At 37.5% G+C, this 16,432-nt stretch overlaps 1 pseudogene across 1 annotated transcript; it reads right to left on the minus strand.

Annotated features, from left to right (window-relative positions):
• Window positions 1–83: 83 nt before the first annotated feature.
• LOC143888014 (uncharacterized) lies at window positions 84–12,688 on the minus strand (annotated as a pseudogene). Its single transcript, XR_013254462.1, has 7 exons — window positions 11,603–12,688; window positions 8,539–8,679; window positions 5,397–5,770; window positions 4,317–5,050; window positions 4,057–4,151; window positions 3,921–3,977; window positions 84–588 (listed from the first exon to the last, which is right to left on the minus strand). The product of XR_013254462.1 is annotated as an uncharacterized LOC143888014 (transcript).
• Window positions 12,689–16,432: the final 3,744 nt, after the last annotated feature.

A 16,432-nucleotide genomic window follows, 5' to 3' on the forward strand; every position in this document is an offset into this window, starting at 1 on the left:
TACCTTCCGCATGGTATATTTCCTTTCTTCAACCTCGTTAAACTAGACAAGGGAAAAAGCCTACAAGGAAAATAAACAAAGGGGAGAAAATTTCACCAGTTTTGTCTCTGTAATGACAGTAAGTATTCGATGAATACACCTACAAACGATTGAAAAACTCAGATTACAACAGAAGAAAAAAGAGCCCCACAAAACTGCCCGGAGAGGCGAAGAAACCGGGCTCTTCACTGAGTCAGTTTAACAAAATCCAAATCCCCAGCAACTTTGATAGGCATGAAATATTATTGAGGGAAAAAAAGAAGAAAATTTCCTTGGGCCTAAATGATCAGATTTCAAGTCTTATTATGCATGAATTGTGATTAAGATGAATTCAGGCAAGAACAAAGAAGATTAAAAGCTGTGCTTCTACTAAGGATAGGACAGGATCAAACATTTCCTAAATAACGGAACATGCGTTCATATCCACAGGTGCTCTCTTCAGTATTCTCACACAATGAAACTTTTCCTAAATAACGGAGCATGCCTTCATATCCACAGGTGTTCTCTTCGGTATTCTCGCACAATGACAGGCACACTTGTTGGGGGGATCTGCAAAAAAAGAAAAGAAAAAGGAAAAGAAGAAAATGACTGGATATATGATGGCAATATGCAAATTTAGTTTTCCTCATTAAAGCATTTACAAAAATCCTATTGGACCAGAGAAAATGCTTGGGCAAAATGCTAATCAATGGATGACTATTGCACCAGAGAAAATGCTGATCAATGGAAGGATACTGCCAAACAGATAAATTCAGTTAACTTTCATTACAACATCATTGAATGGGCATATTTTATTAGGGTTATGGATGAAGCAAATTACAATAATCAGAAACCATATGCTTGTCCCCTGAATTTATTTCAGAAGTTGGGTATCAAGTGTGGTCAATGGATTGTAGATATTGTTGTAAAACAAGTTCATTTTTTCATAACTACGTCTGTGGTATTAATGCATTGCAAAATATTGGTTTAACCAACTCCAAACAAATACACATGCATCCAAAAAGGACAAACAGAAAATGGGGGCTGGGTTTCAGGGGAAAAAGATATTCCCATGGTTCTATGAATATTTAACAGTTCTTGATGAGTTCTGAGCATGATTTATGGGGAGGTTTGATCAGTTTAAAATGAGAGAAGAAAGTTATAGAAGAAAAACATGAATAATAACTTGTCAAGCTTAGTTTTCTATTATAGGTCTCCTTGAGTCACATCAGGATAGGTTTGTTTGGCTCTATCGAAGGTGGACATTAGACTGGTCAGAATTTTTTTTAAGACTAGTGATGCGTATAGGCCCAATAAGTGGCATATTTGCCAATTATAACATTTAGGATTTTTATTTCCATGTCATTTTATTTCTCGGATATTTATTTCAATGTTCTAGTTTTTAGGGCTTTTATTTTCCATGTTATTTTATTTCCAAGTTATTTCAATGGCCTATATAAGGCCCTCGTGTATTAGGGTTTTTAGATTTTGATGATGAATTACTGAATTGAGAACAAAGATTCTCCCCTATCCCTCTTCTTCCTCCCGTTCTCTTCTTCTTCTTCTTTCCCTCTTCCTCCTTTCTTCCCTTCTTTCTCCTCTACTAGTCTCAATCCCTTCTTCTATTCTTCTTCTCTTCCTCTTATTCTTCTCTTTTCCACTCTCTCTTATTTCTCCTCCTTTGGGCCACATCAACTAGGCAGATTGTTGGCACTTAAAATAGGATTGCTTTTGGAGATACATGTTAGTTTAGTGGGGCTTTTCCGTGGAAATTGGATGTTTTGTTACGTTTATGTACTACGTGAACAAAGAAATTTAAGTTCACTCAAGAAAAGATTTAAGTGAAGAAGTGGCATACTTGAAGAATTGATTGTTAGTATGCTAATTTACAGACAGGTGTTCCACAGGGTTACACTTCATATTTGTCAGTGATAAGTATGACGGAGTTGAGAGAATGAGGTGGGAAATAGAGGCAAGAGAAACATGTCCTTTAAAACAAATTTAGTCCAGGCAAATAGATTTGCGTATAGATGAAAGTGTAGCTCTCTCTCCCACCACCTAAACTGTCATTTTAGGGGAGTAGTTGGATGCTACAAAATCTGGAAGTAAAACTTTGATAATTTTTTTTTTTTTTTATGGCAAATAAAACTTTGAGAATTCTAAGCAATAATGTCTAATCTACGCAGAAAAGCTAGGAGAAGGGGAAGCGATTAAGAAGATTTTGATTCAATGGATTTTGGGGGAGAAAGGAGTTTAGCACAACCAAGGTGCAAGATTTAACAACAAACAAATGGAGGTCTTGAAAGTGATGAAAGCCTGTGATAGACTCTAATAAGAGCTTAAGTTTGGTAAGAGTTCAAAGGGCAATATGAGGCCAACCAAAATAAAAACGCTATTTAGGGATGACATAGGACGAAACAAATTAGCTCACGTCCCACTAACTTCAAGGAGTCAAGCCAAGCCAAATTTCATGCATTATTGGAGGGTTAAAGGTTACTTATTAAGAATATTAGTGTAGGTTGCTTTGAAACAGATCTTTTAGTGTGGGTTGTATGTGAGGCTAACGAGGTTCCACATATCCTAGTTAAAGAGTGTCACATTTGATGTTACATATTCTACAAGCTTTGCCACATGTATAAATTTTCTGTTTATATTGAATAATTTTGTTATATCCATCTAGAAGGTAACTAGATAAATAGAAGCTAACTAGATAAATAGTTGACAGAATATTTCCAGGTCTAACAAATCACAATAAGAGTAAAAGCCTGTAAAAGTCCACTACTTAAGAATAGACATGGCAAAAAGTGACCCAGACCCACGGGTCCACCCGGTCCACCCGTAATTTACGGGTCCGGGTCACAAATTAGTGACCCGTTGAAATTTCAACCCGACCCGTACAGTTCGCTTCAAAACTGTCCCGGGCCGGGTGGACCAGCGGGTACCCGTAAAAACCCAAATGATCAGAATTTTATATGGTCGTATTTAAGGTATATTTTTCATTTGTCACTCACGACTCATGTGTCACGAAACGAAAGAAAAGAATAGGGTTAGGGTTCTTCGGCAACAACACTGGAGAGAGAGAGAGAGAGAGAGAGAGAGAGAGAGAGAGAGAGAGAGGAGGTCATCTTCTAAACGAAAGAAAAGAATAGGGTTAGGTTTCTTCAGCAACTACAAAGGAGAGAGGGAGAGAAAGAGAGAGCGAGGAGGTCATCACCAACCTCCACCATCGCCACAGCCACCATTTCCTCCATAGCCATCATCTCCGTTCTCCCCTGCAAATCCAACCAAGCCCTAACTCCGATTCCACCCCCATACCACCAGTCACCACCTCCACCATGGATTCCAGCCACTTTGGCTTCTGAAACCCACACCACAGCTACCTTCACCACCTCGACCATGGAAAGTTTTTTCAAGAGGAAAAACATTCTTTCTCTGACTTCCCTCTAAATCGGAATCAAACAGGTTCGTCTTCTTCTTCCATTTTTTATCTGCATTGTTTCTGCAAATTCTAGCGTTTGTGCAATCTCTGTGTTTGGGGTGTGGAACTTCGTGGACGGAACTAGGGTTTGTCTAAGGTCTTAATTTTAGGGTTTTAGTTTTGAAAAAAAATCTTCTTTATAAATTGTATGATATTTCTCATTTTTCCCCTTTATAGTCTAGGGTTTCTGTAAAAACCGGGTGACTGGGTCCACCCGGCCCGTACGGGTGGGGTCCAAGTTCACCAAATTGTGACCCGTAAAATTCCGGGTCATTTTTTACCCGACCCGTACGGGTTGGGTCAAACCCGGCCCGGCCCACCCATTAACCAGGTCTACTTAAGAACAATACAATGTGTGATAAAAGGTATAGACGATAAAAGGGAGATTAAAGATTTACAACTTTGAGGTTTGAATATAACTTACCATTCCATAATCAGTAACAATCATTGATACATAATCTGAAGGTGTTGCGTCATAACGGTTAAAGAACCAGATTAAAATCAGAGCTTGCAAATCAAGTGGGAAAGTAATCGTCAATTTGAGTTCTGAATACTCACAGAAGATTCAAAAGCTGTAAATTTTCACTAGCAGCCCAATTATCTAGATGGTTCAGCTCCTTTCTTCCAGGGACCTTTGAAATGGCATCTGGATCACCTGCAAAGCAACATAACAAATTTACATACATGTATGAATTCCACAAGAACATGAGCCCACTTCTGAAATACAAATTTTACCTATGTCACAAATATCGCTCAGAAATTGAATTTATCATGAGAAATTTGTGAGATTTTGATTAAACGAGAAATTCGAGAGACATACCGAGTTCATTAGAGCATATAGAATCTAGCTGCACCCTTTCATGAAACTTGTATGCTTCACAGCATATTATGACGGGAACATGGAATGCGTGAGCAACCATAGCCACACAAGCACTCCCAACTCTTGAGTAAACTGTTCCATTAGGACGCTCCTAGAAAAACCCGTGTGACCTCATGCATGATATAGGAAATAGCATTGACGTGGGTATATGTACAACTGATGCCCTTCGCTACCAACCTACGAAGGAGTGATTGCCCTTCAAGCTTAGGACGGGAGTCTACTACCACAACGCGGAACTGTTTTCCGAGCTCATGAGCATGTAATAATATCATTTCAACAACACTGGATGAGCCATATGTGAGGAGTACATCCCCATCCCTGATCTTTGTCACTGCATGCCTGACAATCACCTTATCTGCGAGAACAATCTTTTCATTTATAAAATGATCAATATCTGATTGAAGAGTGGCTTTTGCTTCCAGCTTTGTAAGCGTTAAAGGTAACTTGGCAATTCTACTTTTCAAAAACCTAATTGCATTCCTCATGCTGTTTGAGATGGGCCTACACTCAATAGAAAATGAAACATAACTACCAATTTTCGCAGTTAAATCTCGAACAAGAGTTTTTTCTGTTGGTGTGGAGTAGTCTCTAATTGCATCCTGAAATGCTTGAAGCATTGCAACACAACGAGCATTACCACCAGAAATATCCCCTGCCAAATACTGCAGCCCGACCTGAATCATTCAGAGAAAAAGCCATTACACAAAATCAGCAGCTAAATTATTTTTGTACATTCAAACTTAAAATATAATATAGAATTCACAGTTTACCACCATATTTGACTTGGGTTTTTCGAGAAAATACATGTTTTCATCATTCTTTATAATGAACAGTGACTTTAAGTCAGAAACAATAATGAAATAGCAAAATATATACGTTTTTGTTATTCTTTATAATCAATGGTATAACATACTCAGCTCAGAAATCATTCTGAAAACAGCAGGGTAAAATGTAGTGAATATGTAAGAAAAAGGCTCTACTTTCTGGAATATGTACCAAGTAGGAAGGGCAATCACATACCTTGTAAATGGCAGGATGCATAGGATCAAGATGGAAAAATTTTGACTGAAGATCAGGAAGCTGGGTGCCATGCACATACTGAGGCAAATGTCCAAATAATTCAACTCTGTTTCTAGCTTCAATTTGCTTGACAACTGCACGCCTTTTAGCTTTTTCAACCCGTTGTTTATCATCAAATTGCATACGAGGGTGAGGGACATCTTTCTTCCTCTCTTTTTCTGGCAGGAGATCAACTCCTTTCTTCTCAGAAGCAGCAGTAGAAGGTGTAACTGAAGGGCCATCTTTCCTTTGTGATGGAGGCTTCACGACTTTAGCCTGTTTAGCATTCGCTGGCACTGCTCCTCCAGAGGCAGCTGTAGGCTTGCTTCCTTCACCTACAATTACCCATCATGCGAGAAAAACATACAAAATGGTGAGGTGGAGACATACGTTTTTTGCTATTTGAGAGCTATGTCACAAATATCGTTCTTGGGAATTTCTCGGCAAGGGAAAATCATGGGAAATATTAATTTTTTTATATTTTCGAGTTTATATCGGGAAAAATGATAAAAATGATTATTTAAAAATATATAAATAAAGAAAAAAAATAAAAACATCGTGATATTATCATGATATTATCGCAGTAAATGAAAATATTTCTATATTTTAAAATTCTAGGGATTATTTTGGGATTTTGTCGTTTTATCAAAATATCGCGATAAAATCACTATATTTTGAAAATATCGGAGATATTTGTGAAATAGTTTGAGAGATGAAGAAATTTGAAGAAGCAGACAACAGCATAGCCAATTGTGAGATAGAGGCATGCATACACATGGGCAAGCATGCATATGTCATGCAAAACATGGACAACCAACAGATAATCATTAGTGGTCTGAACTAAAATTAAACTCATAAGCATTAGAAGAAAAGCAGGCTAAAATTCAAATAGCTGATGACATTTGACTATATCCAAAGTACTGTGACCTATAAGAAAAGAAAAATGCCTTGTTAAATGATATATAAGGGAGGATCCTGCACTTTAGGTATGGACTTTGGAGGCATTAAATAAAATAACACCAATAGTTTAAGCTTCCAATACTATAAAAGGAGCTCCTCGCCAGAACTGCATGGTGCTAAATGAGAATTTGAAACTAGCCTCCATGGAACCAAGTTCCATCTTTGTATTGAGGGTTGGCCATTTCTTCCATCTTGGGATGCATTACACATTTCATTTATTTATCTGAATAGAATTGGATGCAGGCACTTGAAAATGCTTTATGATGTTTTGGGAAAGTTCATAATACATTTAAAAATTGTGATCACCACACGCATAATATTAAGTCATTTTGAGAGATTGCTACTTCTGCAATTTTTGTTTTGTGACAAATTGTCACTGGCATCCATGTCCATAGCCCTAGGTGACAATATATCAGGGTACTGGCTTGCTTCATGACCATATAAACATTGAAAAGTAAAATTTAATCTTGTGACAGGATGTATTACTACAACAAAAAAGGAAGGGATTTGCTAGGGTCCATTGCAAAAGGCATTTCGCGGAAGGTCTGTTGCATGAGAGAGCAGCCACCTCATAAATAATGACAAAATCTGTAGGAAAGTGAGCCTATGTGGCTGCTCCCTCACGCAACATACGTTCCGCGAAATGCCTTTTGAGATGGACCCTAGCAAATCCCAAAAAAGAAAAGGGAAAAGGACAAAATAATTACATTTTGAGTCTGAATTTGCAGATGGCTGGCAGTTTCAACTCTTTTCATCCAAGTAGGGCGCTATACAGTCCAAAAGACCATTTTGCCCTCTCTCTTTCTTTTTTTTGAAAAGTTATTCTGCCCTCTTCTCCTTCTCTAATTTTCTGTTTTTTCATCTCCACTTTCACCGCCGACCACTGCTGCAACTTGAAAGAGGAAGAGGAAGAGGAAGAAGGAAAAAAGAAAAGATAAATAGGGGACAAAAAAAATTAAGAAAGAAAATGGAAGAATTAACAAAAAAATGGGTCAACTCGGCAAAAAGTCGGGTCAAATCAGCAAAAGTCAGGTCGACACAGCTAAAAGTCGGGTCGACTCGGTAAAACATCAAGTCGACTTGCAAAAAAGTCAGGTTGACTCAGCAAAACATAGGCTAAAAGTCGTGCCGGCTCAGCAAAACATCTGTGCCTGAATTCCAACCCCACATCCTATCATGTTCTTTTATATAAGTCAAGTTTTAGATATTACATAAGGTGCCATTAGGATCATCCAATGACGGGGATCAAACTAAAGCATTTAACATAAGCAAACACCTAAAGAGATACACCAAAAACATAAATATGATGGGGCATGCACTAAGTTGACTGACAGAAGACAACAACACCCCTCACTGTGTGTGTGCGCGTGTGTGAGAACCACACGATGAGAATGAGCAAAACTCAACATAAGACAGATGAAAATTGTGTTTCTCCTCAATCACACCAGGTAAACAATTACCAAGAGTTGTTCCCTTCAGAAAAAGTGAAAAACACTAGCAAAAAAGTCCAACTACCATGAACAAGAGCAGAGTTTCACCAATAGGTCTCACAGTCTTGTCACCATGTACTATTGGACTATCTTTGGCCAAACTTGGTCAATATGCATTCCAAAGACCTCAGTCACCATGGAAGTATAGGTCCCAACCGACTAGAGGATTTATACAAACCTTTTACAAGGATAGATGTATTTTATAAATGTCAAAATATCTTGCAAGTCTACACTAATATCTAGATTCAAAATCCAACATACAGTGCCTAAGAAAAAGATGATAGAATTAACCAATCTCCTATATATGAATGCATCAAGGGAGTTCATCCCAAGTACAGGTCAACATAGTAATATAAAAGTCCAAGCCATCACGATGAAGTAAGAAACTAGATACATACACGTCAATGTGGCTTTTTATAAAATTACACTTGCAACTTCTTACGTGCAAAATGGAAAAGAGACATTCAAAAAAAGAAAAAAAAGAAAAAAAACTGGAAAAGTAAATTTATTACCTATGAAAAAAATAAGTGTAATAAAAGCTAAATAGATACCAAATATGTTTCAATGGATCCACTCGGCCAAAAGAAACATGACACCATAATAGTAGCAATAAATTTTGAAACAACTAAAAAGAAAAGAAGAAAAAAAATTACCTGTATCTTTTGCTGCAGCCTTTGCAGCTCGTTGAGCCTCTTGAAGGGCACGCCTTTCAGCCTTTGATGTTTTCTCTTTCACCGGCTTTGAGCCCACAACTCGTTCATTTTGCACTTCAGCCAATGCTTTTCCATCTTTTTCTGCAAGACTTCTTTTATGAGCTCCAAATATTACAATCCACTAACTGTAAGAACAAAATAAAATTCAAAAATAGCTTAGACACCCAAAATCAAAAGACCTATGAAGCCATAAGCTACCAAATTATTTTTATTATGGGAAAGACTTTGCTCTAGGAATTCAAAGTAACTACTTTTTTTTAGAATAATAGTTGGAGAGAATTGAATTCTCTTTGCTCAAGAATACAAAACCACCATGGACAATACATCTGTCTGCATGGGTAATGGGAACACAAGCTTTCTTTGGGCTTTATAAATGGTGTGGTGGCCCCCAATTGCTCACAACATCCCCATCTTGTTCGTTAGAGTTGATAGAGCAGTTGATCAAACTTGATTAGTCATTGGGCAGAAACAACCAAACGACTTGGCGGGTGACAAGCAGGTAATGTAAATGAGTTTAAATTAATTTTTACTATAAAAATACTCAATAACAAACAAAAGAAAAACTCTTCAAAACAGAAAAAAAAAATTCTAGGAAACATTGTTTTAAATGCTCTTATGGAAACTAGGCTGGTTGGGTTGGGAATCACCCAAGTTGACCCAGCTGATTGGCTTGGGAATCACCCAAGTTGACCCAGCTGACACAACAAAAAAACAACCATATAAAATCTGGCTAGTTTTACCCAACAGCCACCTATTTAAGGGCCAGATTGAGTTGACTCAAGTAAGTCCCAAGACAACCAGTTGGGTTTTCAAATTATAATCTTCAAATTCTAGGATAAGTATATCCTTAAGCTACATGAATGCATATATAAACATAATGACAAACATAGAATTATCTATATCCCAGAACAAGTTTTGACTTTGCCTGGACAGACTTATCCTGCAACTAGACAAGCCCTAAAAATTTTGTTGGGATCTCTCAGTGGTTGAGACAGAGACACCTAGTCTTTCACTTTGTTTCCTAGTTGTTTACTAGAATAATGAATAGGGCAATGAAGATGGTGTATTTGGAAGTTTCAGGGTGTAGGGATCAGTGATGTTGTACCATTCAAAAAAAAAGAAGGATCAGCCATGTTGCCCTTCACGTTTTGTCTGCCAATGACACCTTGCTTTTTCATAATGCATTTATGTCTCAAGTGAAATAGGTGAGCTTCCGCACTTTTTTCCCAAGGCCAACCAACACTTAAGCCAAAGCCCACACATCATCCATTAAAAATATGAACTTACTGTTTTTAGTTGGTGATGACTAACTATTTTTAGCAAGTGCAAACCTCTCAGCCCATATAAAAGACCAAAAAGAAGAAAGTCTGGGAATCTTTAAAAAACGTGAGAATAAGCCCCTCTTGTATCAAGGTGCACCCCATCTTCTATCTTTCTCTCATCTCATCCCCTCTTCTACTATTTCATCTTCCTCCCCTCCCTACTTACATCCTCTATTCATTCTCTTTCTCTCTTCTTATATCCTACATTCATTTTCACACCTTTTCCCCCTTCCTGATTGGGTTTATAAACCATTCACTCTTTTTCCACTTTGTACTCTTCCCGATTGGGTTTATAAACCATTCCCTCTTTTATCCCTTTTCACTCTTCCCAAATGAGTTTATAAATTGTTTCACCCTTTCCCATTAACTTTTCTTCCACTTGGTCTTCATTCTCCTCTTCTTGATCTTAATCTTTTATGGATATTGATCTTCTTTTCTTTTCTTTTCTTTTCTTTTCGTGATCATGTTCTTGATCTTTTCTAGATCTTGATCTTCCTTTATTTTCAAGATCTTGATCCTTCTTTCCTTCATCTCTCCTTGTCTTTGTTAAGATCAATCCTTCCTCATGTCTCTAGCTACATCTCTTTCTTCTCTTGGAGGCCACTTACATCTACATCTAGACAACCAAGGCTGAGGCTCTGCACACTACTCAGGTACAGTTTTTCCTATATTCTTATTTACATGAAAGCCTATCAATACTTTCTCCTTTGAGCCTACCCTCATCCCCCCTTAACCTAATACCGTAGTTATAGTCGCTACTCATATTCCATTGTCCATTCTAGATTTCTTTGGGCCATAGTTAGGGAGTTTATTTTATAGATAGGATTCGTTAATAGAGTTGATTAGCCATTTGACTATTATTGACTACTCGGCTGATTTTCTCTGGTTAATAATCTACTGTATGGAACTCTCTTAGCTGATTTGATTTCTATTGGTGGAAGAATTCAAATGTTTTGAATCTTTGTGAAAACCTGTCTTTTGATTACTACTTGTTGTTTATTCTGTTATGAGACTATGTTGAAAATTGTCATAAATAAACCAGCAAACAGATCCTCAATATGATCTAAAATCTAAAAAAAGCCATTCAAAAAAAAAAAAAAAAAACAGCAAACATTAGGTTTGCTCTAAATTGGTATTAGAGCTAAATTTGCATCAGGGATCGAGAAGAAAATGGGGCGAAAACATACTTTTGCGAAGGTGTTTCATTAAAAATCAGTATCCATTGAACTAATACTCCAATGATATTCCCGTCCTAACGATTGATATGAAAGCAAAAGTTAGGAAGGACGGCAAGGTGGGAGGAGGGGAAGATTCATAAGTTTCCAAAGACGGATCAAATGTGTTAACTAATAATCTTTTCATGAAAAGTTGATGTTGATTATAGGGTGTGGAAATGGTAGTCATGGAATGTTCTTTGTTACATCATATTCCATCGATTTAATGTTCTTTGTTACATTTTCCACTGATTGATCATATGTCGATGGATTTCAATACGTGTAAGTACCCCCCACCCCTCCAAAAAATGCTGGCCTTCAACAGGATACCAACTTTGCACAATCTTTTGCATCTATGTAGAACAATTCTTCCTACTTTTATGCTTTTTATGAAAAATTCTTCACATGCTTACTTCCAATAAAACAACAACAAAAGAACAGAAAAAAAAAAAAAAACCAATTTCTTACCTGACATTCCCAGAGGCAATTTCACCACTGAAACCGTAGTCAAATTACTCGGCGAAGGAAAATTACTCGATTTCATCGGGATACTCATACTCGGAAGAGACAAAGCAACATTCCCCAAATCGCCCTTTCCAATCCACCCCAGGGACGAAATCCCCTCCGAGAATTCCCCGTCGTTCCTCGACGATGACCCTACCGGAGAAGTCCCCAACATAGACTCCGAAGGATTATAACTCCCAAGCATCATGTTATCCCCAATTGAAGGTCTTCTGAGAGGCGACATTTGGAGTGTAATAGGGATTCCGCGTGCCAAGGATGATAGGTTATCGGATGCGTGACGAGGTGGAGGAATCATGACTGGAGAGAGAGTGTTTGCCGGAGAATGATCGGAAACCGGCGGGGAGGACGCCACTGCGGGAACGGACTGTGTCCGATCTGGTGGCGCGCCTGGGGTTATGAACCCTACCTGGCGCACTTTAGGGTCTATCACCATTCTAGAGGCTCGGCGTGCGTCTATAGAAGGGGAAAGGAGTGAGTGGTTAGGGTTTTGGGAAAGGGAGAACTTCTTTTTCCATGAAAGCTCTAGTGTGGAAATCTAGGGTTTGAAGGGTTGGAGAGGAGAGAGAGAGAGATGAGTACTGATCATGGAGGCTGGAGTTTAAAAAAAAAGGACGAGAATCTTTTTTTCTTTTCTTTTTTTCTGTTGTGAGAAAATGGGTAAGGGGGGGTTTGAACGGCGGAGGAGTTGCGAATGGGGGTTAGAGGGAAGTGTGTTAAAAAAGACTGCTACTAGCTTTTGTCGTGGGGTGGGTGCGTAGAGAGAGAATGTCGTTGTGCGCCCACGGGTGAGTGTTAAACTGTTAATAACCAAGGATTGTTCAGTACCAATGCACTCGTTGTTTTTATTTTTGCTTTTTTTTTTTTTTTTTTTGTTAAGGTTTATTTTTATGGTTTAATAACCAAGGATTATTTTTGCTTTTTCCCTTGAACGATAGCTTGCATTTTTGTTAATATAATCAATCAATAGATCAAAGCTACTGTAATTCAAGGGTTAAATTTTCCAGCAAATGAAAAAGCTACTCTTATTTATGTCGTAGGTTCAATCCCAGCTTACCTAGGCAAAAAAATGAGATTCCGATCTGCCATGATCTCGTCCGACCTTAGGCATGCGTGTCATTCTCTTAAAATTCAACCTTCATATTGGTAGTATTTTCTATCATTTTGTTGTAATGGGTTTCGAGCCATTCGAATCTTCTCCTCTTTAAACACAGGAATCTTCTCCTCAAATGCACCAACTTGAATAGTACAGGTCAACACGTCTTGGCTTATTACGTCGTGGAACAGAGGGACAAGGTACTCCCTGAAACATGATAAAAAAAAACAATACTTTAGAAACTAAAAGCCAGATTTGACAAAGGCTGATACTAAAGTTGTCAATCTAAATCATCACTATTGGAAATTGAATATGGCAAAGAGGAACTATATTAAGTTATTAACAGAAACCGAAACAAATGTCTATCTATAGAATTAAGCATGGACTCCATGAGACGGGTTCACCTATGTTAGCCTTTCTTGACCACGTCATTGAAAACCACAATAATGAAGTTAAAACAGAAAATTAGTTGATCAGGCTATACTTGCATACATTGTTATAAGTTGTTGATAACTTTCATTATAATGTTCTAGAATGAAGTAAAACAGACACAAAATTGAAACCTCAAAAGATGAGGAAAAGAAAGTCAACCAATAATCCCCTAGTTGCGCAGAAAAAAGCAAAGAGTACATCCCTGAATTGTTCATTAATTGAGAGTGAAGATATCCAATCACTCTTTTTCATACCAAGTTCCGTTCCAATAAGACCACAGAAAACACAATTGATCAAAAAAATTACTAGATCCTATTGTATACCATAGAAAACCTCCCATCCATGAGCAACAAAGACTAGTACTTCATCTTGTAAAAAATAGATTTTTCCTAAACTTTTTCCAAACATTTTCAAAAATTTGCCATGCCAAAAGTATTTCCAATTCCGAACTTTGTGACTAAAAGAGGCAAATGGAAACTCCTTTCGGCTATCTATCACTAAACAATGCTCTCTCTCTCTCTCTCTCTCTCTCTCTCTCTCTCTCTCTCTCTCTCATGGCTATGCTCCTGCTTAAATAATACCTACTCCATCAGATACGTCCTCAGTTGCATCTCCTCAGAATAATATACATTCAAAAGGTGACCAAGAGAAATTTTACCTGAACTACCTGTCGTTAATAAATAATACCTATTCCAACAGATACACCGGCTACTAAATAATGGAGAACAGAGCAATAGTTCAAGATCTCTAATTTTCAGTTCAGTGATCAATTCAATCACCAGTGAAAAATTACAACTTGAAATGATGTATCACCATTGGGGGTGAAGAAGGTGAAGAAATTACCTAATGAACCATGTATACATATGTGTGGTATTCTAAATTTCAGGTATAACAAATCTTTGTCTTCAGCCCAATCACCACTGGTGGCTCTAACCAGACAGTTGGGAGTTTAATTTTGGAATTGTGTTCTTAATATATTCGAATTTCAACCAATTACTACTACATGGAAGTACGTGGAACAAAGAAGACACAACAAAGGGAAACTGAGTCTGGTCATAATTGAAAGAATATGGATGTGCTATCCTAAACTTGCTAAAGGGCTAGGAAGCACCAGTATCACTTGTGCTTCTAACAAAGTAGGAGGCAACACCAAAACAGACCCATCCCAACTAGGTTCAGCAATTCTGAACTGACTATTGGCTTAAAAAAAATACCAAAACATTTCTTTGGACTGTGTTGGCATGCGGTGCGTGGCCTTACACTGTGGGGGTCCTGTAAAGCACAACATGGAGGAGTGACGATAGTTGTAAACAATAACAAGCTGAAGGAATAGTGTTATGAACGATATAACAAAACATCAGATGACCCCAGTGTGAATGGAACAAAGTAACTGCAGTTTACTATGCAGTAACTAAACTAGAAAGGATATGAAGGGGGAGAAGCATCAATTCGTCATCACTGAAATGATTGAAGAGGGACTCTAGGATTCTTATTGTTTTTGTACTTGTTTGGAAGCTTCTTAGCACTATGCCACTATCCTAATGGAGAAAACACCAACCCATAGAAGACTTTCAACCCTCTAACATAGGAAATAGACAAATAAAAACTGATAATTTTTTAAAACTTCTAACTAAGTCAATGAAAAAAAAACAGAACAGAATAATGGAAGATTCAAGAAAAATCAGGTAATAATATGAAAATCCTAGAAGCAGTATTTATTCAGAAATGGCATTTCCCTCGTGCAAATACACAAACTATAAGCATCACTTGAACAAAAGTATACTTAACAAAATATAAACAAGTAAAGATAAATGGTGACAATTGTTATCATATGCAGTTCAGTAATCATTTTCCCTTACATACCTTTGTCACACAAAAGTAAGATCTTCCTGACTCCCAAATGCGACGACCTATCGTGTATTCTCTGTCGCTACAGAAGAAGGAAACTGCCACAATAACAAAGAACATAAGTTAATCCAACTAATAAAAACATTAATAACACAGAAGACAACCTTAATTCATTTTCAAAAAAAAAAAAAAAGAAGAAGAAGAAGAAGACAATCTTAATTCTCCTAGATGGCAATTCTCACCTTTTGAATCCAATGAACAACCATAGTTCCAGTGGTGGGGCACTCGTCCAGCGTTTCAGAATGTATAAGCATGTCATCCCACTTGGACCGAAATTCATCGTCCCAGAAGAAGTCCCTCACTAATTCAGGTGTCGCATCCATCTCCATCTGTCTCAACTCAACTCAACTCAACTAAGCCTTTGTCCCAAACCAGTTGGGGTAGGCTGGCACATACTCACAACGAAGGAAAAAACATTTTTGCCCTTAAAATGTCTAATTAGGTAAAACACATGAAATTCCAATTTTTACCCTAATATTGCACTGATAGGACTTTTAAAAAGGGCTGAATTAGGATGATGTTAGTGACACCAGCCTTAATTAGCTCAAAAAATATTAGTGATTGATCAACCTTTGATCAATGGATGGGAATTTTAGGTGCAAAATGAAAAATTTGCCCAAAGGATTAGCCAATCTCATGAAGTCCTGTATGAATATTCAAAGTAGGCAATTTTTTTGAAGGGAGATCATAAATTCACACCCATTGTTAGGATGATTCCCACTTTAACGCTTTTTTGAGTCAAATCAAGTTGAAGGGGTGTGAATCATCCTACAATGGGTGCGAATTTATCTTCACCCTTTTTTGAAATCTTGATTTTGTTGAAAAGTTAATTATGGGCATAAGCTTGGGTTTAGAGTTGAATTCAACTACTGATAAAGATTTTGATCAATGGCTGAAATCTTTTGACCCTGATTTGGGCCAATTGGGGGCTACAACCTGGAATTTCCAAAAAACCATATAAAAACACCCTACCAAGTTCTAACCCCAGAAATTGATATTGACACACCCGTCCCTTCTTAATCCAGCCAAATACTTGAAGAGGATAGTATTCAGTTGGTTGAACAACATTAATGTTCACCTATATGTACTTTGAACAACGTTTCTTAAAAAAGGTACTACGATATTTTATATCACTCGATTTATAAATTATCAACATAGGAACATTGTGTTCCCTTTTCTTTTTCTTTCTAAATTTGACATTTATTATTCCAAAAAGTGCCAAATAAGGGACAATTCATTCCCTAACAGGCTACAACAGTACCGGCCCCCACATACAGTAGGATTAACTTACATATCCGTTTTATGCTACCCATCTCCATTCCTCATTGCATTACCCAAAT

The sequence above is a fragment of the Tasmannia lanceolata genome, unplaced genomic scaffold (genome assembly GCF_043159265.1).
Source record: "Tasmannia lanceolata isolate RefF3 unplaced genomic scaffold, GAP_Taslan_0.1 ptg000012l, whole genome shotgun sequence".
Classification (NCBI taxonomy): domain Eukaryota; kingdom Viridiplantae; phylum Streptophyta; class Magnoliopsida; order Canellales; family Winteraceae; genus Tasmannia; species Tasmannia lanceolata.